The sequence below is a fragment of the Triturus cristatus genome, chromosome 12 (genome assembly GCF_964204655.1).
Source record: "Triturus cristatus chromosome 12, aTriCri1.1, whole genome shotgun sequence".
Taxonomy (NCBI): Eukaryota; Metazoa; Chordata; class Amphibia; order Caudata; family Salamandridae; genus Triturus; species Triturus cristatus.
In genome coordinates this window covers 108,093,947-108,118,333 of record NC_140595.1, presented here as the reverse complement: position 1 = coordinate 108,118,333, position 24,387 = coordinate 108,093,947, and the positions used below count along the sequence as shown (strand labels likewise).

The window sequence follows — 24,387 nt, the reverse complement described above, 5'->3', positions numbered from 1 at the left end:
ATGAAGTCCAAGGCTCAATCAACAAGCAATGCTTCATGCAAACTTCAGGGAAAGCTGTGCAGTCCAACAACGCTGCCAATCAGGAGGGTGATACAATTCAAAATACCGGCGATAGCAGGCTATGCACAACAAGTGTTCCCTGATCTAATGGGGAGTTTGCTTGAAAACTCCCAGTGTCAGGTTTACAAACATATCTTTAAGTTACCTAAATATGCCGCAACAGTCTGATCCGCCTGGAGTTAGGCCTTGTCAAGCAAAACTATGAATGTTTGGGAACACAGGCGAAACATTATTACCAAGTCATTAAAGCACCCACAGGATGCTTAAAGAGTGTGCTTAGACCAATATACGAAGGAACGGCCAATCTGCGGAACAGCTACATGTAAAAAGCTGTGGGGGTACTTGGCTTTGCAATGGAAAACTGTTTTTTGGAAGGGATGAGCTATGATGCATTTAAGAATGCTATGAACAAACAAACTCGTCAATTATCACGGCAAGCAGACAAACTTAACTATCTAGCTAAGGGAGCGCAACAAGGTTTAATTTCACCATAATAGGAAAATAGGACACAGCCATGTCTGAACCAAGCACTGGAAGGAAGTTCCTAAAAGACATCCAATGGGCCAGGCTGGTGCCCTTGCGAACAAGAGAGCTAAATCCCGGTTGGAACGCTTTGGCACATATAACCAAATGCAGATTTTGTAAGTATAGAGAGGAGTCCCTGCTCCACCTGGTTTGCTGCTGCCCAGGTCTGCTATACTATGTCGTAAAACCCATGCTTCCGTCAAAAGGGTCCCAGACATGCACAGAAGCAGTATCAGTATTGTTCTCCAGCACCTCAAACTAGGCAAATTTGGGAAATACATGGCAGAGGTGCGTGCCCGGTTGTCCAAACAACAAGGGCATGATGACTTGACTGTGGCCTGTACAATCAAACCGTAAGCAACTAATCAAAACGTTTGAGTGACCTAGGAGGCGAAGATGTCCTCAGGCAGCTTAGCATGCTATTACAAGCACACTAGCACATTAATGCCTAGGGCATTTGGCTAAGACACAATTGGGCTATTGAACAAAAGGAACAGCTGCTGTTAGTATGTGTTACTGTTTGTTTTATGACTAGGAGCTGCATACACCTTTGAACTGCTGGTTGTCAAGTGGTGTTTTAGTGGGCATATATATTTTACTGTTTTTCTTAAATATTAGGCAATGTGCACAATTTTAAATGGGAATAGATACGATTGCACTATCGTTGGAATATTGCAAATGATTTTAGGCAATCACGCAATAAAAACTTTCATTCATTCAGTCATTCAAATGTGCTAATCTGGCCAGAATACAGCAAGAACTTGAGTTTCTCTTGCGCACTGAGGTGTATTCCAGAGCACACACGCCTGCCAACCTAAAGATGTTATTAAAGTCAAATTCATCTTCAATTAAATCTATAAGAAGGAGAGCAAAGAACTTGTCACCCATATTCACCAATGCCACTATGAACAGGATGAAAAGGCAGGAAGGTTACTGCGTGAACTCTCATATTCCGCGTCTGGCCAACAGGCTAGTTGCATCTAACCAGTAAGCATACGACATTGTCCTGTTAAGTAAAACAGCAATTCAGCATTAAAGATCATTAACAGCCCTAGCTTGTTATACTGGAAAATATGGCCTGGAAATAAACAATAAGAAAACAAAAGTTGTGATCTCTGTGGAAAATATAAATCAAAGGGAAATAAAAAAATTCATATGAGATGCAACTTTATCCCTCACATGAGTTCTATAAATGCTTTTTGTCCTTAAGTAAGAAACTGAAGGCTCCCTCCCTACAGCCAATCCTAATTGTCATCAGCAGCAACCTCTCACCAACACTGTGTGATAAGTCTGAATTACTGAGAGGGAGAGACGCAAAGAATCTGAACATTTTACACTCAAAAACATGTAGGCGTCTTTTTTACCTCCGGCCGAGCACATCTCAGCTACAGATTCGTCTAGAGTTTGGGCTAGTGAAGTAAGTCCTTGTTTATCAAGGAGTGTTTATCAAAACTAGGCAAAAATGAGTTAATCACGACAAAGATCCTTGGGGCACTTGGTATGGTCAGAAATTGTCACCAGTAAGAATGGAACTCATGGAGAGAGTACCCGGAAGAATCTGTGCCCACTCTTAATCTTAAATACCTGTGGGACACGGCAATGCCATGTGCTTCAGTTAAATGATTTGTAAAGAAAGGAGCAAAAGACTCATTCATGCAAGACAAAGATCAATTATTAAAAAGAGTTATGTCTGGATGACAATAAACTCTTATAACGATTAGGGGTGGGCGGAATTTGCGGAATTAACCTTCGCAAATTATCGCGAAAATGTTTAAAATTATCGCAAACAAGCGGAAATATCGCGAAGATGCGGAAGTTTTTTCCGGCATGTTCGCGAGATTTTCTGCATGGTTGCGGGTCGCCAACTTACCCATGTGGTTGCTTGCGGGCGCGGCCATCTTGTTTTGAGTTGTTCTCGCGGTGCATGATCGCGAGAAGAAAGACGTGATCGCGCGATGCATGACGTCACTGCGGGCGCGAACTGTCGCGAGACAGCGCAAATGGCTAAAAACAATACAACATCTCATGGAGAACGCGACCGGATCAAGAAAACTTGTCGGCATAGCAGGGATTCAGGTAAGGCGATCGCGCGCGCGCGAGAATGTATTATTTTACAGCGCGAGCAAGAAACAAATTATCGCCAAGCTGCGGAAACCGGAATTTTTGACATTTTCGCGCTCTCCGCGGAACGCGAAAATGTCAAATTATCGCAATTTCCACGAACGGAACGAAATTTTCGCCCAGGCTTAATAACGATCCAATTTAACAGCAATATTTGGAAATTATTTTTTCGACATACATCAAATAAAAACGACTTTCGCTAAGACAGGGAGACTTTTCACCGTAAGATTTGACAGGTTATTGGAATCAAACCTGCAGCACCACAAAGTGTCACCTTTGGATGTAAAGATGAAACAGTTCTACACATTCTGTGCCTATGTCCCTCATTGGTGCCTGTTGGTAGCGGCTCCTCCATTAGGGCGGAGGAGCATCGCCCACTGCTTTCTCACAGTGCGAGAAGCAGAAAAATAAAATGGTTCTGCTTCTCGCACTGCCAGAAAGCAGAAGGTTATGCTTGTTTGGGGGCAGGTGAGTGGGCGGGTTGGGAAGGAATGGCTTACCCAATGTTACGGGCCCTGACTGTTTGGTTGGCCCTCTGGGGCCCACTAAACCGGTCATGCACACTCTCCCTTTTCTCCATGTAGGCTGCATGCAGCCTACATGGAGAAATGGCCTCCCCATAAGTGCCTGGCTGGGCGCCGTCCCTACCAATCACAACGCTGCCATTGCAGGGTTGGGATTGGCTGAGGGGAGGGAGGCTTCCTGATTCTTGTTCAGCAGGAGAGCAGGAAAACGGGACCCAGCCCGGAGCCGCGGCATTGCGGCACCCGGGAAGGTAAGTTTATTTTTTGCAAATATTATTTAATCACCCCCACCCGCGCGTGAACCCCTGCACGAACCCCCATCCACCCCCCCCATGCCGGCTGTGACTGGTTGAAAGGAAATTGCTCAGACGTGCATTCAACTACCTGTGCATTGTACAAGCTGTAATTCAATTTTCAAATGGCACACACAGCTGAACAGTGAAGCTGGAAAATATATAGATTGGTCTACATAGGCCTCAAATCCCGAAAATAATTAAGTAGCCCCTGCAGAAACATCACTGCCGCTTTTCACATATTTACCTAAAGAAGCTTTATTCTCTTTTAGCAAACACCTTCGCTGATCACTCAAAGAATCAGAGTTCACAACTGCAAATTTTCACAAATCTAGCAATTATATCATCTGTTTTCATTCATATTTATTTATTCTTTGTCAGTGTTTTGTCACCATATTTTTTTATAGTATGTATTTATTTTTAGAATTGTTTTTGTTAGCTGACCAAGCAAACATGCTTTCTTATACATGCCTTCGTTTTAGAACAGGAGAGTGGAAGATTTTGTAGAAAAAATAAACTTGGGGGAATGGATTTTCATATTGATTTAAATTGAAGCCGAGGCAGTTTCAGGCGGGAGACACCTCAAATAAAGCGATGTTTGTCTTCAAAGAGCGTGAGTCTCCCTCCTGAGTAGGGTCTATTGGCATGGGTGCTTCCTGCAGACAGCAGGCCTTTTCCATCGAGGCTCCCATGAACTGAAGCCACAAAAGGCATCTCATACTTCACCCCATGGCAAAGGAATGCAATGTTTCTTCTGCTTCGAAAGAATGTGGCAGCTCACTGATTTGGTTACTGTTGCCTGAGCCTTTGTGCCATCATTTTCTGGACCTGATGTCCTTTGAGGACATCTGTGTTGGATACTAACAGGTTCCATTTGTCCGAATTGCTGGAGATTATTTAAAACTGTCCTCCCTTGCTTACCCCAAACCACGAACAACGATCATGGACGTTTACTGCCCTCAGTGGAGAACAGTTCTTTAATTATATCTACAGCTAGTGCTTTGCTAAGAAGACAGAATGTCATGGTAAGAGGTGTTACAGAATCTTTGCACGAGGTTGCTGCATAATGGCAACATTCACACCTCTTTAGGCTGAAATTGCAACATTGTATCGGCATAGCAGAGCTTGAAGCCGGCATAAGGATGCAGTGTGACTGGGACAATTTAATCTAGAATCTTCAAAATGTGGGCAAGCATAATGCTGTGTAGACCCCTCTTGTGCTCTGTGATCCTCTGAATGCCTATGCGCATACAGACCTCTTGTGCTCTGTGATCCTCTGAATGCCTATGCGCATACAGACCTCTTGTGCTCTGTGATGCTCTGAATGCCTATGCGCATGCAGACCTCTTGTGCTCTGTGATGCTCTGAATGCCTATGCGCATACAGACTTCTTGTGCTCTGTGATCCTCTGAATGCCTATGCGCATACAGACCTCTTGTACTCTGTGATCCTCTGAATGCCTATGCGCATACAGACCTCTTGTGCTCTGTGATCCTCTGAATGCTTATGCGCATGCAGACGAATGAGCTCTGAAGGTACAGAAATGAATAATGGTCACCTTGCATTTACATCCTGTTGAGGCGATAAACAGTGACGCCAGTGCTTAATTAGTAAAAATAAATAAATAAAGAAGCTCCAGGGCTCTCGTCAAGAGGCCACTGCAGCCTGCACCACACATTGCCCCTGCCAGCGCTGCCAATGGCAGTACCAACACATCTACTAACCATCGCACTCCTACAAGTGTGACAATTCAGACTATTTCAGGCCCCAAAAGCTATAAGAATGGCTTGGGCGGCACGTAATAGTCATTTTTATTGTATGCTGAAATAATAATTAACTGTTGTTGTGATAATGTCTAAACTAGCCTCACCGCGCCACCTTGTGGTAGACTGCCAAGCTCCTGTGTTGACAATTAAGTGCTGACTAGAAGGAAGGGTCCCTACTTGGACAAAGGTGCATACCTCTGTCAATTTGAGACCCCCATTTATAGCAGTCGGTCAATACCAGTTATCAACTTGCCCACTATACACATGTCGCTTGGGACGTGGCAAGTAAAGATTTCAGGGCCCATTTGACTCAAATCATTCTGGGTGGACAGGATGCAGCCAAATATTTAATTCGGCCTGGCCAGGATACTACCAGCTGTTTTGTGCCGGCAGTCAGCACTTAGAGTGGTGCTTTGTTGCCGCACGCAAATGCGATCTGCATGCTTTTCTGGAGATGTGCAGGCATCCTTCATGGATATGGCTTTTAATGAATCCATTCTTTTTGGCAAAAATACTTATTCCACCCTGAAGATTTTCAAGTAAAGCCAAGTGACAGCACTCACTTTAGGCCTTTTGACACCTACACTAATCAGTTTTGGTCATTCTGGGACTATTTTATGGGTTGGCATACAGACTGCGTCAGGTCCCCCACCCCTGCTCCAGTCCCCTTAGCCCTATCGTGGCCATGGACTTGGGGGAGGTGGTCATGTGCCGGTCACCAAAGGCACTGGCTTTCCTTGCCCATCTCCCCTGTGCATCATCAATCTTCAAGCCTCTTTGGTTAGCCCTTCGAGGCACACAACCACCTTGTGGCAAGCAGGATTTGAAATTTTCTCCCAGTCCATTACATCCGACTGATGGGTACACCAGCATACTCCAGTTTGTCCAGCAGAGCTTTATTCTCCCATTTCTTTGCTTTCCACCACAGCTTCTGCCCGTCTTAGTGCTGCTCTCAGAGGAGCACCTCTACATTTAATTGATAGAGTGAGCTCCGCTGTCCCAAGATGTGATTGAGAGGGTGACAGCCTAAAAAAATAAGGACGGTTGTTACTCCCACTTTCTCCTTGTGCCGAAGAAGGATGAGGTCTACATCCTATTTTGGATCTTTGCCATCTGAATGCCGTCCTTCGGATGGGCCAATTCAAAATGCTCACACTGGATCAAGTTCTGTCATCCCTAGATCTCGGCATCTGAATAGTAGCCCTGGGCCTACAGGATACCTACTTTCATGTGACCTGTAGTACAAGGTGGCCAGGAGCATTCTCAGCTGGCAGTGCTCCCCTTTGGCCTTACCAGCGCCCCCTGGTGCTCACAAAGTGACTGTAGTGGTCACTGCTTATCTTCAGAGATTGGGGATACCAATTTTCCTCTAACTAGACGACTGGCTGGTGAAAGGGGGCTAACCTCAGTCAGCAGTAAACCACCTCTGACTGCAATCCTGCTGACATCGTTGGGATTCTCGATCAATGAGCGGAAGTCACACTGGACTTCTGCACAGAAACTTCCTTTTAAAGAAGCTATTCTGGACACAGTGTAGTTCAGGGCCTTCCCTCTGTTGCAACAAGTCTAGGACATTCAAGCTATGATCCCGATGTTTCAGCCTCAATCCTGAATCTCAGTTAGTGCAGCACCTGCTTGTCCACTTTGCCAGGTGCATATGCTGGCTGTACAGTGAATTCTGAAGCCTCGGTCGGTTCAGCAGCAAGGGAACCTTGACAGTGGGATCTGAAGTCTCTTGGGTCCAGCTCCAAGGGAACCTGGCAGATATCATCCAGGTTTCTGAGCTGATTGCAAAAGATCTTCAGTGGCGGCTATTCGACCACAGCCTGACCAGTGGCAGACCCCTTTCCCTTTTGCCCCAAGAGCTGACTGTGGTGACGGATGCATTACTGCTGGCTAGGGGAGGCCATCTGGGAGAGGTGGAGATCAGAGGACTCTGGTCTCTTGTGGAAATAGAGCTCCACATAAGGCGCTAAATGCTTTTCATCAGGGCAAGGCTGGTGCAGGTTCTCATGGACAACACCGCCGCCATGTAGTACTTCAACAAGAAGGACAGAGTGGGGTCCTTGGTCCTCTGCTAAGAGGCTCTGCATGTCCGAAGTTGGCTGGAGCATCAGGGTATTTCTCAGATCATGAACCTCCTAGCAGGTTGACCAGTATATCCGTGGATGCTGGTGGATCCCAAATGGCAGTTGTGCTCTGTGGTGGAAAAGGACATCCGGCAGTGTGGAGAACTGTGGCTGATCTTTTCGCCACTGTTGAAAATGCAGTGTCAAAAATTCTGCTGCGCATTGGAGTTTCCCACAAATGCTGTCTCTAGGATATGCATGCAGGCTAAAATGGAGCACGGACTCCTGTACACCTATCTGCCACTGCCGTTCTTGCCTCGAGTTCTGAAGAAGCTCAGAATCAACCGCTCCCAAGTCATCCTAGTGGCGCCGCATTGCACAATAATTCTGGGCATGAGTATCTGTCCTCTGATTGGGATATACTTTGAGAGGCTCTTCTGTTGCGGCAGCAGGGAATTCTGCATCCGAACCTGCACAATCTACACTTCCTTGTGAAGAGAATGAACAGCAGGTGTTTCCTGCATTCGATTTGCCACCTGAGGTTGTGAATGTCATCCTTGCTGCAAATCTCTCTGCGAAACTGTACTTTTTCAAGCCAAATGGTTGGATGTTCTATTGTCTGTTTTTTCTTTGGCGCAGCAAAATTCTTGCAGGTGACTCATAGATTAGTTGGCCCTTTCATACCTTTTGTGTTTTCCTGACCAATCGCCATTATTTAGGTCACCTCTTGTGATCAGTTTTATTCCCAGGCAGTTTGTAAAGCCGCACAGGTATGGGATCCCAATGAGCCCTTGACAAATGCCCCCGTACGGTGCAGAATGAATGCAGCGAGTGAGCCTGACCATTACAAGAAGGGTTTGGGGGGGTTCTCCCCCCAAGAAAATATGGACAAAAATGGAGTATTCTAGAACACATTTTTCATTATCTATTCAATTGTATTAGCTTTTAAAGAAGTGTGAATAATGACCTAACTGTGCACCAGGATACAACAATCTTTGTTGGGCCTCTCACTGATTCCCTCCCTATCACCCTCCAACAGTGCCTAACATCTGCCCATAGCCCCTCTCTCACATTTATTTCATTTGTTTAATAGCGCCTCCTAAACTGGTGTATGATGTTGGAGCACTCTACATCACACACAAATACAGAGACAATGAGCAATACGTGTGTAAATCGGTGTGTAGGAAATGTAACAGTGCTTGGTGTAGAAAAGCACAAACCCTGGATTCAGAACATAACACAGTGGCTAGGGTTGGCTTTACTAATAAGAATGTATTTCTACTCAAACAAACCTTTTTAGCAACATTAGGATAATGAAAGACTCAAAAAATATATATAACTTTACAACCTGTACCATGTGGTTTCCGTGTAGCTCTTTGATTACACTTCATAGCTCAGATTATGATTATAATTTATGAAATGAACAGTAACAAAAACGCTTCTGTGCCAAAAGCAGTAACCCACTAAGCTATGCACATACAATACTGTTCAGTTATCTGCATGGTACACGTCCTTTGCTGCAGGCATATTAACCCTCTGCGCTACCTTAGATGAGTCAAAACTGCCACTAGACAAAACTCCTATCTCTCTCTAGTAGGTACATTAATCACCAGAGTTATCTTGACACTTTACTTGTTTCCTGAAAACTACTGGATATAGAAGGAACTCTGCAATGGGTGCTTTCAAAGCGACTGCACTGCTGCAAAAATGTCCCCCACTAACAAACCTGCCCCCCACCCTTCCAGCCTCCTGAGGAAGCGCCTGATGCCTCGTTCATCCAGTCCAGCCTGGGTACCATAGTGGGATCTCTATTTGTTCCTGATGCTCCTCTTGTGCACCATCTTCAAGCTAATGCATAGCTACTCGATGCCTCTTCTGACTCTCAAAGCTGTCTGACTCCCTGCCGTCGCTTCAGCTTATCTCGTGAGTGAGCTCCAGGCCAGGGGCGGCTGGTGACATGAAAGTGGTGGGGTGTAAAATCATTGTCATACTGCACCGTAGCGATCGAGCGCAGCGAGCGAGCGCGAACAACATAAGGGCAGTTCGAGGGGGTTTATCCCTGAGAAATTTTTTAAAAAAGAGTGGCCAAATGGTTCATTTTCAAGCAAATTTGAGAAAGCAGGAAGGTTAATAAAGCAATTGTGAAAGTGCAGTTATTTCATTAATAAAGAGATGTCACAACATAGGTAGCTGCTTATTCAGTATAACCACAGAGCTTCATACCAGACTTCGAGATACAATGCATTTCTGAGTACAATGTTCAAAATGTGCACCCACCCCAACCACCATGTAGAGTGACCAGACACATAGCCCTAACTCCAATCTAAAAAATATTGGAGCCGGGATGAAAGAGCAGCAAAGGAGGTTAGGGCCTCTTGTTCTTCGTCCAAAAAGTGCCCACAAATTATGGTAATGGTGGTCAGGCTTTACCAGGTGCCGACAATAAAAATATAACAATTTATATTTGAAACATTAGGATAATCAAACAAAGACTGGAGGTAAAACATATTAACGCAGTCATTTTTACCTTGCAGTTTGCATGCAGCTCTTAGTTAATAGTTAATAGCTCACTGTTCTATGTTAGGATTTTAACTTACAAACTGCAAGTAACACAAGGATCTCTCTGTCAAAAGCAGTGACTCACTGACCTATTTACATCATGTGCATTTTGTGATCTGCATCAGGTACATGTTCTTTACAGCAGGCAGATTAACCTTCCAACCCACCCCCCAAAAACAGAGGATGAAACGTCTAATTCGCAGATGCTTGGAAAAAGCACAAAAAAAAACTTTAATGGGCAGAATGGCATTACATTAGTGAGAGAAAAACACCCCAGCAGGAGGCACTTTCACATAGCGCTATTTATCTTATTTACACAAGAGCACAAGCAATGTCTGAGGTACTCACATGACTTCTAGATTCTTGCAATGAGCCCCGCTCTGGATGAGCTCCACCTTCTGAATGTGCTTGGGGTGGATGAAATTAGACTCCGTCTTTATGCGCTGGCAGCGCAGCTCCGTTCCCATTCTTGCCAATGACACGCCTAGAAGAAAATGGCGGGATTCCATGAGTTAACATAAAACGCGATTCTGAAAGCGCACATCAGGTTGAGGTTTCTAGGCATGTACTACAAACTACAAGCCCCAGCATGCTTACTGGATGAATGAAAGTCTTTGAATGGGTGAAGCTCGCCCTCGTGATATGGAACATGCTGACAAATATGCACTTTATTGTATATCTTTAAAAAATTGTAAGACTATCCGTAACTCTCATGGGGTGCGAGTGAAAGGCCATCTTCGGTGTTCTGCGCTGATCGGCTGTGGCGAGATAGAACATAAATAATTGAGTAGTTTGTCCATGGTCTTGCAGTCATTCCCTGAACTTCTCCATACATCATTGGCGTGAGCCATGGAATACCTCCTCCCACACTCAAATTGTGTCAATGGACCTGCTCACCTGTGGTCTGGGACCCCCACATAGTTTGGTGAACCTGGTGCACATGCTCACCACTGTCGCAATCATCTTAGAATGAGACTCTGGTACTGATGGGCAGTTTAGAAGCTCTCACTGGTGGTACCTGTGAGAAGAGATTGCGCGAACCTGTGGCTGATGGGCAGAGTACCAAGCTGCAGGCCTTACCCTGGCGTGCTCTGCAAGGAGGTTGCATGGGTTGAGCCCTAGTAAAGCAGGACACTCCCCGCATTCAGAAAGTGTTCCACCCTGAAACAGTCACTTTCTGGAAGTGCCCCAACGAACTGGAATGCTACACTGACATCTGACTGGTCCACTTATAAAAATGAACTTCAACAGCACTTGTTAAAACCTCTCGCAATGTGTACCCATATATTGTATCTGATCTCCTCAGACATGTACTACAAAGATACCAAAACCTTTCTGGAGACATCCTCCTGTTCCAATATTATTATTTGGTTCTTCGCTGCTGGCTTTATGTCCTGCTCTGCACCATGTGCTATGGATCATGACGCGCTATTTCATGGATTTAAGTAAATAAACATGAGGAGATGACGTTACGTGTGGCTTAAGGCCACAAAGCTAAAACGTAAGATTTTGTGTTTTTTAATCATCAAAAAAGATTACTGGTCATAGGCTGACCTTAACCCAATTTCTCGCGTACTCTGAGGAGACCACAAGACAAGGTGACTTTAGCCTCCTGTTCCACACCAAAAATACATACATGAAGTTGGCTTAAAACCGCCAGCCTGGAAGGTCCCTCCAGTGTGCACTGTACAAGAACATACAATACAATTCGCTCATGTCCTCGTGTTTTAGGATTTATGGCGTCTTATGCCACGGGTGCTGACTCCTCCATCACTCGTGGATCAGTTGCAGGTAGTACTGCTACAGTTCCATTCGCGGCTTGCTGTGCTCACGGTGGGCGGTCGCGCGGTGATGGGGGGCCGAGGGAGAATAACATTTAGAAAACTTGCCTGACTGCCTCTGCTCCTGGTCCACGTTGGCGCCTCTTCAAGCAGGAACAGCACTGGAGTGGCAACCCCTCAGCCTATCCTGGTGCTGCTGCAGCACCAGGATTGGCTTAGGGCACGGTTACTCGTTGCCCGCCGCCTGCCCATTAGGAGACCAAGGGGCTCCTAATGGGCATGCACAAGCCAGTGCAAACACAATTGTGCATGACTGGGCACGGGCGAAAAATTAGCTCACCTTCCCCACTCATGCACACTTGTGCTGCTGCCTGTCTCTGGCTGGTCTAACAATGCATGTCAGTCAACATGACGCCGGACCGCCCACCCCTTTCAGACTCTGAAGGGGGTGGGCGGTCCGTCGTCATGCTGACTGACTGATTGTCAGTTCTCCCTCGGCGTCTCTGAACTTAAGTATACTGAGTCAGTTTACTTAAGTTCAGAGATGCTGAGGGAGCTGCGGGCGCAGGCGGGGGGGCAATGCCACAACGCCCCAATGGACGCACCATGCCTGCTCCAGGCTCTCTTGGTGTAGCCAACATGCCACCTTTTTTTCCAGACAAGCTAGTGTTGAGAACCAAGTTTGTGACTTCCTTTCACTCCCATCTTTAATCCTCTTCACCACTTCAGAGAGGCGGAGAGACTTCATCGACTGAATCATGAAAGAGTCTTAAGCTTTTACATTGATCTTTTATTTGTTTATTTATTTATTAATAGATATTTTACCCAGTGGCAGTCACCACAGGGTAATTATAGCTAGGTCAACGTTTCCATGGAAAATGCTTTCTTTGTGTGTTGCTAACAACTTTGGTGCCATTTGACGAATCTCCCAAAAAGTACTCTTGTTTTGCCTTGTTTGTGCATGGAAAGATTGGGGTGATCCATCAAGCGAGGCCAAGAGAAAAGGGAGCTCCCAAAACGCAAAATCCCCATGCATTTCCCATATACTTCTTTAGCCAGCGCTACCGCAAAAACTGCTGAAGGGAATTAGACCGAATTTCACAGGAAGCTAGGTCTTGGTTCGCAGATTATGCTTTTTGCAATTTGGCGTATATCTATTTAGTAGTTTTAAAGATATTATGGTTTTAAAATATTTGTATATGTGGACAGTTGGTTCACAAGGGATGCTAGCGAGAGTCCCTCAAACCTAGTTCTAAATAATGGAGTATTCTGACTGGCCCTGGGAGTTTTTTTTCGCATGGGCCCATTCGCTCCCACAGGAGCGGACGCTCTGATTGGCTTCCAGCTGCAAGAGAAAAATGTTGCTGGAAGACATTAAGGGGCTCAAGAACTTAGGGGCTCATTATGATGACGGGCAGACATCAGTCTGCCTGCCATAGTTGCGGTGCTGGGTCCGCCTGCCAGACGTGCGGCGGTCCCACCACACATATTAGGATGCTCCCGCCATACTGGGGGCGCATCCTGGGCTTTTAACATTGCAGACGGTGCTGCTGACTGCAGCACTGTACACAATGTCAAAAGTGCTTGCACTGCATTTCCCTGAACTACGTGTGCCTGCCACTTGGTGCATGGAAATGCAGGGGGGTACCATGGGTACCCCCCAGTGCACCCCCCCACACAGAGGGGGCCCGCAACTGGCCCCCGAATTCGGCCTCTGCCTGTCTTTTGCGGCGGGATGAACGCCACAAAAATGCAGGTGAAAAGGCATTCCGTAATCCCTACCACGGTGCGCACCGCCGCAATGCTGCCCTGTGTCCTTGTTCCGCAAGGCGGGTTGAAAAGGACCACCCTGCGGAACCGTGGTGGACGGACGTTCCGTCCGCCGCAAACACATTGGGATTCCCACTGCCATCCTAATTTGGCAGTGGGAATTTCCTGTGTGATGGCAGGAAAGGGGGTAGGCCTCGATAGGCCCTTTGTGGTGGGACCAAAGGGACCCTCCTCACCCCTTACCCTGGGAAGCCCACCCCCGAGACACAGTAGATCCCCTGCCTGCACTGCTGTGGGTGGGGAAACACATGGCTGTTCCTGCTTGGCAAGACAAACATGTAAGTCTGCTCCCAGCAGGCAGGAGATTTAGAGATGCTCCCGCCAGCTGCGGGCAGGCGTGTGTTCTGTTTCCCTGCTCTCAACCCGGCCGACAGGGAAAAAGAAATGATATTGCTCCCTCATGGAGGGAGCAAGCAGAATACAGCTGCTTTTATTTAAGCTGCTTTTAATTCAATTTTAAATAACGTAAAATTCCAAACTATATTAAAAAATATTAACAACAATTATTTGAAAATATATAACATGGTCGAGACAAGATGGTGTCTGATTGAGACAGCTTTGTTGCTCGTCCCTTGTTTCCGAGAATGCTCTAAGGGCTCGAAGGACCTTCACCACCTTAAAAACATAGTAAATTCATGCCCCCCATGACTCACCAGCTGGAGGTGAACGACTCCGACATCCTTCATCCTCTTATGGGACTTCTGACACTGGTTTTGGCAACTGTCCAGGAGACGCAGAGAGCGCTCCAATCGGCAGCTACCGAGGGCTGGTGGAGAGGAGGGGCTGGAGATACAGGAGCGCCCGCAAGGATCGGGTGGGTCACGGCGCAGGGCTGCACCAACAGACTGGAGAAAGCGAGGATGCCTCCTAAGCAAGCCTGGGCGTAGTGGACGTTGTGGGGCTACATGGAGCAGCGCGTAGTGTGCCCAAATCTACGCACACTTGCGCGCTCCGCGTAGCCCCACTACGCGCCTCCCGCCCGCCCTCCACAAATGCGCATGCACGGACACCCGCGCATGCGCATTTCTCACGAGAAATGCGCATGCGCGGGCGTCCGCGCATGCACATTTGCGGAAAGAAGTTGTCAACTAGGAAGAGGGAGCCCCGGAGACGCCGTGCTACAGGTAAGGCATTACTATTTAATGTTTTTATAATAGTTTTCATTATTTTAAAAGGAGGGCGGGCGGGAGGCGGGTGGCGGGCGGCAGGCAGCTCTGCTTTGCCCTGGCGTGTGCTTAGCGCTGCCTGCCACGCCTACTTCGAAAACTGCGAAGCAGGCAGCGCTACGTACACTCCGTGGGTGAAGCGGAGTACTACGCCCGGGGTTACTCCTAAGCCCAACTGGGCGACAAGCCTGAAGGCTCCCAAAACGCAGGCGAGTACAGAGCCAAATTCCAGCATCTTGGCACATCGCACTCAGGGAGCGAAGACGGTGGCCTGCACGAACTCCAACACCATGATATCAGTTAAGGGGAAACAGACCCAGGACGGCCCAAAGAAAGGTAAGATGCAGGAGGATGCAAAGCAAAATTATCTAAATGACTGTAATACGGGCACCAAGGGGCAAAAAGCTTGCCCAATAGATCCCATAGCACATTCACAACCACTACCACAGTTACAGCTTGCTCTCCAAGGGCAAGTGGGGCAGCATAGCATCACAGACGTTTTCACCACGACCCCTCAAGTTGATGGCAATGGCATGATGGCTAGCCACAAGAACAAAACGATTAAACAACTTGATACAGACAATGCTGGGGAGCAGCTGAGCTCTTCAACCACGGGGGATGCCCTTTGTAGTATACAGCCAGTCGACAAGGCGATAACCCAAATAGATGAGATCCATGGCGAGAATACTACGGAAAGCCCTGAGGATGCCAACAGACACAGACCTCTTCTGTCTTCCAAATCCGGGCAGACAGTCTCAATTTGGGGGACAATCCTGTTAACATAGCCCACTCCTCCCTGGCACAAGAATGGCCTGCGGGCATTACAGCCCAACTGGACACCAATATGTTAGTCGAGGAGGCAACAGGCTTTAAGGGGTTGGAGGACACTTTGGTTCTCGGGGATACATTTTACTCAGTAACCGATGGCTCTGAAGTCAGTTCCTCTGATGTAGAAGATAGCAGCAAAGTGCAGCTCTCCAGCCCAGCTCCAGTCTCAGTACCCTTCAGAAGGATAAGGTGGTCAGACAAAAAGGCTCCTGAAGAAACATAGAGACTCTCATCCATTGGAAAGTGAAACAGAAGACCACATCAGACTCAATGCAGACCCTAACTTAAAATGGGAATACTCTGCTACCCAAAGTGTTTATTCAGATCTTTTGGGACAGGAGGAGGACACTGCACCCTCTTTGAAAATGATTTACAAATCTATAAAGCAACTGCAGGAAGAGACCCAAATGGATGGAAAGAACAATTGACTGGCAACAAAGAAACTTCAGGGTGCTGTAAGGAAAATGGCTAAAGCTTACACCAATATAAACTCGAGTCTGACGCATGTTAAAGAGCGAGCTAGCACACTTGAAGATGGCTTGGTCAGAACTCAGGCACAGGCAGAAACGTATGCAACACAGTTCACGGATCTTCAATGGAAGATGGAAGATTTTGAAAATAGGCAAAGGCGTAATAACCTGCGGATACTTGGTATTGAAGAAGGAATAGAAGGGGATGACATACGGGCCTATATATTGAGGCTACTGAAGGGAGCCTTTTCAGAACTCCAGCAGTTAAATTGGGAAACAGAGATACAGTGGGTTCACCTCTTCCCTTTGACCTTGAAAAGAACATTGCAACCCGGTAGAGAATGAAAAGCAATGCCAAGGGCAATACTAATTTATTTTAGGAACTTTTTGCTTTGAGAGGAAGTGTATGCCAAGGCCCGCCCGAATGCCAGACGGACATATGAGAATCAGTCCTTCTTTGCTCAGCTAGATTTTTGCCATGTTGCCGTGGAACGTCTATGGAAATTGAAAGAACTGATCCAACCCTGTCAAGCTTTGGGAGCACAAGCGTTTTGATGAACCCAGCATTTTGATGGAGTGTAGAAAATCGAAATAAATTATGGGAGCGGGCGGCCGCCTCTGCCCCGGTATAACAGGCAGTCTCCCCTGTATGCAAAACGGGGATCCGAGGCCAAGGGGCGTGATAGGATCAGAAATAAAATCCGCCCGTTGCCTCTGTAGAAATGTCACAAGTGTGCTCCTCCAAGAAAAGAAAAGCTGAGGTTTTAAACGTTTTATGTCTGTTCAGTCTTACCTCTGTATGGAGACACTCGTGGCAACAGTAGCAGGTGTCATGGAAGACCACTACTGTATCACTCTGGAATTTCTTTGATGATGAGATGAGGCTTCACCCGTTCCCGTCCCTTTCCCTCTGTCACGGGGGGCCAGTACGATCTACGCTGCCAGGGGAGGGGTGGGGGTGTGGGCAGCTTCCCTGGAACACCGCAGACAAAGTCGTCCGGTCCGCTGGCAGGTGGAGAGTGCAGGTGGCCAGTCACAGCCACGGACTGGAGTTTGCTGCCGCCGCCGGTATGTGAAATGCTGCAGACTGCTCCTCTGCACTAGGACTTGCCGTGGGGGTGTCAGCTAGATGCCCTGTCAGCTTTGGGGTGTGCAGCCTGGTCCCGGTCAAGCCACGTACCACAGGCCCAGCCCCGCAGTCTCAGGGAAAGCTAGTGACCTGTTCTGCAACGTTGGTCTCCAATTAGTCTTCTTCTTGCCTACCAGTCCCTCAAGGTAGGCGGGACAAGTGTTATCTGTCCTCCAAAAACCCTTTCCCCTAGTGACGCAGACTGGCTTCAGTCAAGCCAGAGTGACGTAGGCCCAGCCCTTCAGGGATCAGGTCTTTACATTCTTAAATGCATATAGTCATTTCACAAAAGTGAAAATGAAAATTTAGCAAGCAGTAAGAGAGGTGATGATTTCGGGATCCTCCCCAACCTAGGGAGAGAACCAAGCAGATGCCTTGAAAACAAAGAGCACATCTTGCTGAATGATTCGGTGGTGGTCCCATCCTCTTAGGACCACTCTAAGCACAGTTATGGGCAAAAATACAATCCCAACCAAAGGCCCTGCAAAGCATTATGGGACGAGATTAGCAGTGGTCAGTGAATATTATAGTATCCAATATCAAAATAATTCTACAAAGAACTGCAGTTCAACTAGTCGTTACTAGGTGTCCCTCACGAGTCAAATGCAAAAGCATTGAAATTATTACATCAAGCTGCAGTTCCACTAGTCGTTACTAGGTGTCCCTCACGAGTCAAATGCAAAAGCATTGAAACCCTTTCATGAAGCTGCAGTTCCACTAGTCATTACTAGGTGTCCCTCATGAGTTAAATGCAAAAGCATTTGACTTGAGGGCATTTGACTTGAGGGTCACCTAGCAACGACTGGTTGAACTGCAGCTTGATGCAATAATTTCAGTGCTTTGACTCGTGAGGGACACCTAGTAATGACTAGTTAAACTGCAGCTCTTTGTAGAATTATTTTGATATTGGATACTATAATATTCACTGCCCACTGCAAATCTCGTCCCATAATGCTTTGCAGGGCCTTTGGTTGGGATTGTGTTTTTGCCCATAACTGTGCTTGGGGTGGTCCTAAGAGGATGGGACCACCACTGAATCGTTCAGCATGATATGCTCTTTGTGTCCAAGGCATCTGCTTGGTCCTCCCCCTAGGTTAGGGGGGACCCCAAAATCATCACCTCTCTCATTGCCTGATAATTTTCAAAGTTCACTTTTGTGAATTGGTTATAAGCTTTTCAGCATGTAAAGTTGCTTTATCAAAGCATTTGTGGGTGACATGGAGGAGCGAGTTTTTGCCCGAATTGTGTGGTTTGAATGGAATCCATAGTTAACAAATCTCCCCAAACTCTGGCAGCGGAGCGGAGTTCGTTGCCCAGGGTTAATTATGTGATTCAAAAATTTAAGAAAGTCTTTGATAGGCTAAATAATTTGCATCTTTTGATTGTGGGACAATCCCCAAAATTTTGTATCTATTCAGGACGATACCTCTGACATTTGAAAATCATTGGTTTAAAGAAATGGATTGGCTGATTAACCGATTTATTTGGGCTCAAGGGAAGACGAGAAGAGCGCTTAGATATATGTCCCTATCTAGGGAAAGAGTGGGCTGGGCGGTCCCTGATTTAAAAATATATTATTGGGCCACGGTGATCCAATCCATCCAAGGGTTATTGGGTGGAAAGGTCATTGACCAGTTGAGAAACGATGCTCCTCCGGATGTATATGAATCACTGTTAGAAAGAGTAGCCCCTAATTGGTTTTTGAGATTTAGCGAAGACAGTTATTATAAAAAAGTTAAATTCAAGACCCTTGGGGCAGCAGTAGCAGTCTGGACTGGCGTCAGCAAAAAGCTGGGGTTAGGAAGAATGAATTGTTATACTACTTTATTTGGGAATCCTTCTCTCCCCGAGATTTTTCACGATGGAATTATGCAACGATGGGATGCTTTAGGGGTGAAGATGATGGGGGATTGTTTTGACTCAGATGGTATAATCTCATTTGAGAAAGGCCAAATCCTTTTCAAGCTCGATCGCAAGGAGTTTTTTTAATTCCTCCAGATCTGTTCCTCTATCTTAAGGAAGAAGGGGAGAGCGAAAGCTTTCTCAAGAGATCCAGTTATGGTCCAAAACCCTGATGGGTGTACAATCGCCCAGATTTATGGAGAGCTGAGACAACTACAGAGCGATGATCTATAAAAACACCCTGAGAAATGGCAGCAGAAGCTGAACGTTGAAGGGTATGAGTTTAGGGTGTCGCTTAAGCTTGGCTACACCCTTTTAAGAGTAGCAATCCTCCAAGCATAACATTTTAAAACACTTTTTCCGCTCTATTACACCCCAGCTAAGATTGCTTAATGGGGTGAGACTGATGGTATTTTTTGTCCCCGTTGTCAAGCCGACGAGGCAGATATAGTTCATATGTTTGCCTCTTGCCCTGCCTTGGAACCTCCTAAGAGAGCTATAGAGGGTTTTATGGGGCAAACCCTGAGGATCCAAATAAAACTGTCTGCCGAGCTGATGGTTTTAGGTGTGGCTCGAGACGGAACGCTGTTAGCTCACCGGGAATTTGTATTTCTTGCCATGGCTTTGGTTAGAATTTGTGTGTCATCTGCATGGGTGGCCCCTATTCCCCCCACATTTCAACAATGGCTTACATGACTCTTAGCTACGTATAATTTGGAAAAGGGTCTGTATGAGAAGAAAGGGTGGAAGACTAGGAAATTAGGGAAATTTATTTGGGCCCCTGTAATATATTGGAAAATCAGGATGAATGCACTCCAGGTACAATTCAGTGAATTAAACATATTTGAGTGACTATCTATACTGTTTATGTCTTGATCTTTGTGTAACCCTTTTTTTGTCAGTACCTCTATATTCTGTAACTTAGCCATAATGGTACTGTACTGCACCTCTGTAGGTTCTCAGGGTTTGTTTTCTCTTTTCTTATTTCTTGTTAAAGAATGTTTTATTATTTACGGATGCTTCAGTATAAATGTACCTGAACCGATGGTGAAATAAAAATATTAAAATAATAATAATATATATATATATATATATATATATATATATATATATATATATATATATATATACACATACATATATATATATATTTATATATATATGTGTGTGTGTGTGTGTATGTATATATATATATGTAACATATACCATTACAGTATTATTTAAAACTCATAAAGATAATTAAAAACAATATTTTTTATACCAATATTATTGTCTACAATATTAACAACAACAATATTCTTGAAAACAATATTACTTACCTTAAAAAAGCAATCTTTTTGTCAACAATATTCCTGCATCACGATACTTCTGTGACAGGATATTAAAAACTCAAAATTAATGTCACTATATTTTGTCCGAATAACATCCTCGGGGTCTGTTAAGGCTTGGGGGAGCTGCACAATCTCTCCCCCCAATACATATGTTTTCGATGGGGTCCCGGGGCCCGAAGGGCAACTCTGTCTGGCACACGCCAAAAGCTGTGCCCGGCATGGAGTTGGCAACCTGCTGGGAATTTGACCACAGGGTCTGTCAGCAGGCCAAGCCCTATGGCCACCTCCTAGTGTGCACGGCTAAGATGTCATCAGTGATGTCATAAATGTCATAGAAAATGTCATCTGTGATGTAATATGTGAGGTCATAAGTAGTGAATGGCTGGACGAAAGTTATAGTTAGCCCCACGGGCGCAAGTTATAGTTAGCTCTGCTATAACTGGTGAATTTGTTTGTTAATTTAAAATTCAAAACATAAATGTTATCAGTGACATATTAACCTACATATAACATCACTTTAAATATATGTATATATTACCCAGTGGTGTAATTATAGTTAGCATCGTGTTTCCATAGGATATGCCTTTTTTGTGTTGCTAATAACTTTGGCGTCACTTAAAAAATCTCCGCAATACTTTCCAAACATGTGCTAGTATGTGACTAGTTTACGCTTGGAAATGCACAGGCCATAGCCACTTTAGACACAGCTACAGTCTAAACCGCAGAACGGATTTAGATCAAAGTTGTGAGTAAGCTAGCTGTTGGACCAGAAGGAATGATTTTTTGTATTTTGGTGGCAATCCGTTTATGAGTTTATCAGGCCTGGTGGTGGGTTTCTCTGGGGTCAAAATATTTTTTGAAAATAACATTGCTGCAAATTCACGGGGGAGCTGTGAAACTGCGGCAAAATAAAAACTGAAAAAAAGAAAGCATGGGCTCTCACCATTTCTATTTAAAGACCTTTCTGGTGGGAAGTGGGTGAGGCATAGGCCTGGGTTAAAATTCCGTTCCGTTCGCGGAAATTGTGATAATTTGACATTTTCGCGTTCCGCGGAGAGCGCGAAGATGTCAAAATTTCCGCAATCCGCATTTTACCGGAAATTTTTTGCTTGCTCACACTGTAAAATAATACATTCTCACGTGCGCGCGATCGCCTTACCTGAATCCCCGCATTCGCTGACAAGTTTTCCCGATCCGGTCGCGTTCTCTACGAGATGTTGGATTGTTGGTAGCCATTTGCGCTGTCTCGCGACAGTTCGCGCCCGCAGTAACGTCATTCGTCGCGCGATCACGTCTTTCTTCTCGCAATCATGCACCGCGAGACAAGTGAAAACAAGATGGCCGCGCCCGCGAGCAACCGCATGGGTAAGTTGGCGGGCCGCGACCACGCAGAAAATACCGCGAACGGGCGGGAAAAAAACTTCCGCATCTTCGTGATATTTCCGCTTGTTTGCGGAGATTTTTAACATTTTCGCGATAATTTGCGAAAGTGAATTTCGTAAATTCCGCCCAACCCTAGTGAGGCATATGACATGTTTCAGGGGGAGTGGGTTGTAGCCCCACTCACCATGTCTTCACAAGGCCCCAGGCACCCCATCGCCTGGTGCCGATAACTTAATTAAAATGGAGCCCTACCCTAGCCCCCTGGTCCACAATCCCTGGGACACCGTTTGTGTCCCTCCCCACAAGCGTGGGCAGGGAATCTGCCACGGTTGCCCCACCTGATGGGAGAACAAAGAACGGCCCTGCCTGCACTCAAGAACAGGGAAATGCTTTGATTGCTTCCCCTGACCCTCTATGGGAGCACAAGAAAACTGTTCTTGTGGGGTTAAAGCAATGCCGGCTCCTGCTGCACCCGGGATGGGTGCATACTGGGGAGTCGGTGGGGCTGCGATGGCCTTGGGCCTCCCAGTAGACCTCAACGTTAGACTAGCTGTGGGGTGCCTGGGGTGCTATGGGTGGGCACCAGGACATGCTATTTAAAAACAAAGAAAAACATGCCGGCTCCTGCAGGTGCACGGGGCTGTGGGGGCCCTGAACCAGCCCTCATAGTACCCAACATGGCAATATCTGTGGCATGGCCCAGTGGGCACGGGGCACACCATTTTGCATAAACAAAATACTTTATGCCGGCTACTGCAAAAAACATTGGGTGTCCTGGGTAGAACAGGGACATCCATAAAATAATTAAAAATTGCAAACAGTGAATAATAAATGAGCAGCCACTCATTTAGTATTCACTGCTCCTTCAAAGAGCACCCAATAATGCCCTGGGAGAGCTATTTACATATATTTTGTTTTTGGTGATGTCCCTAGAAGGGACAGAGACATCGCCAATATGTGTGTATGTTGTGAGGGGGCTGTAGTGACTGCTTCTGCCCCTCAGCAATACTAGAAAAAAGAAACATAATTGTTCTGGATCATTGAAACCATGACCCTAGGAGAACTTACCATATTTTGAAAGGAATTTCCCAGGCTAAAGCTTTTGCGCTACAGCTGGGATCGCATTGTCACCTAGGGGCTGGTCACATTGAGGTATTTTATGTGTTGCTGATGTATCACATAACTACATGGCCTCGATGTGGTTATTTTTACCATTTTAGTTTCTGGGGTGTAAAGCGCTATAAGAGATTACAGAGATATATTTGTTTTATTTATTATTTTCTTAAAGAAAAAATGATATATCTTGACTATTTATTTTAAAAATTTTCATATCTAAATGTAAAAATAAAAACTGTGTAAAAAGAAAGAGTTACAGACATGTAGCTCCAAAAAAGTTCTTTAAATGTTGTTTGCCACTATTGGAATATATATTTGATTGCAATTATTGATAATTTCTGGAGAAAGATGATAGGACTGCTTTACATATAGAGTGGGTGTTGTGTGCGAAGGAACGGGAGAGGTTTGTTTGCCAGCGGGGTTGCCCTTTGGGGCCCTCTATGCCTGGCCTTTGGCCAACCCCCCCATCCCCTGCCATGCATTGCCAAAGGCGTGGGGTTGGCTGCCTGTGAGGGGTTGGCCACAGGTAGTGGCCACAAACCAGGCCCTACAGCCAGACCCAAGGCCATGCATGGCAGTGATTTGGCTTTACATATGATAATAAAATATTACTTTAGGTTAAAAAAAAACTTGAAGTTCATTGAAAAAAACAAAGGTTAAAGTAATGTTATAGTTTTATGAAATGTTCAGCAACAACATTATGTTTTAAACTCTAATAGCCACAGAAATTCACCAGCTCTAGTTATTTCAATTAGCTATAACTCGTGCCCGAAGGTAACTGTGACTCATGCCCACTCCATGCACTGCCAATTACCCCAAATATTACATCACTCATGACTTCTTCTATGACATCATTGATGATATCACTGCAATATTTGCAATTAAATTATTGATCAGCAAACTGTGCATGGTGGGGTGCGAGATATTGTTACTTACGATAACTAAAACTAGTGAATTTCTGTACTTTTGTTTAGTTAAAAACATTATGTTGTTACTGAACATTTCACCTAACTATAAAGTTACTTTAAACTTTGTTTTTTCAGTGAATATAAACACCTACCTTACTGTTTGAGGCTATCAGCCAGCCCTCTTAATGCCTTCTTCTGTTGTTGTATCACTCCCCCTACAGATTAGGGCAGTGCATCGTCCCACTTCGGCTATGGGCTATCTTTAGTGTGCGTGACTGCGTTCTGCTCTTTCACGACGAGCACATCGTCGCGTACAGTAGTTCCCTTCAGAGCCAGGGTCTACTATGGCAAGATGTGCTTTTTGATACAAAAGTATATTTGTGCTTTTAGTCAATTTCCTTTTTTGTTTTGCTATTGCTGAGGCACCAGCAGCTGACCAACAATATATTTTCTCAAAAACATGATAAAAAAGCATTGATAAAGCCAAAGGACTGGCAGACAAACCTTACTTTTGATTTTCCAGTGCTTTTTCTGTTAATGCTTTGTGTAAATTTAAAGATGTAGCGTTTGCTTCATTTTTTTCAGTTTCTGGCCCAACCAGAAAAATACTTATTTGCAGTTAGATA

General features: G+C 45.5%; 1 protein-coding gene across 1 annotated transcript in view; it reads left to right on the top strand.

Annotated features, from left to right (window-relative positions):
* The window catches only part of LOC146772769 (rho guanine nucleotide exchange factor 11-like), a 253,935-nt gene that overhangs the window by 41,438 nt on the left and 188,110 nt on the right, over window positions 1-24,387 (top strand).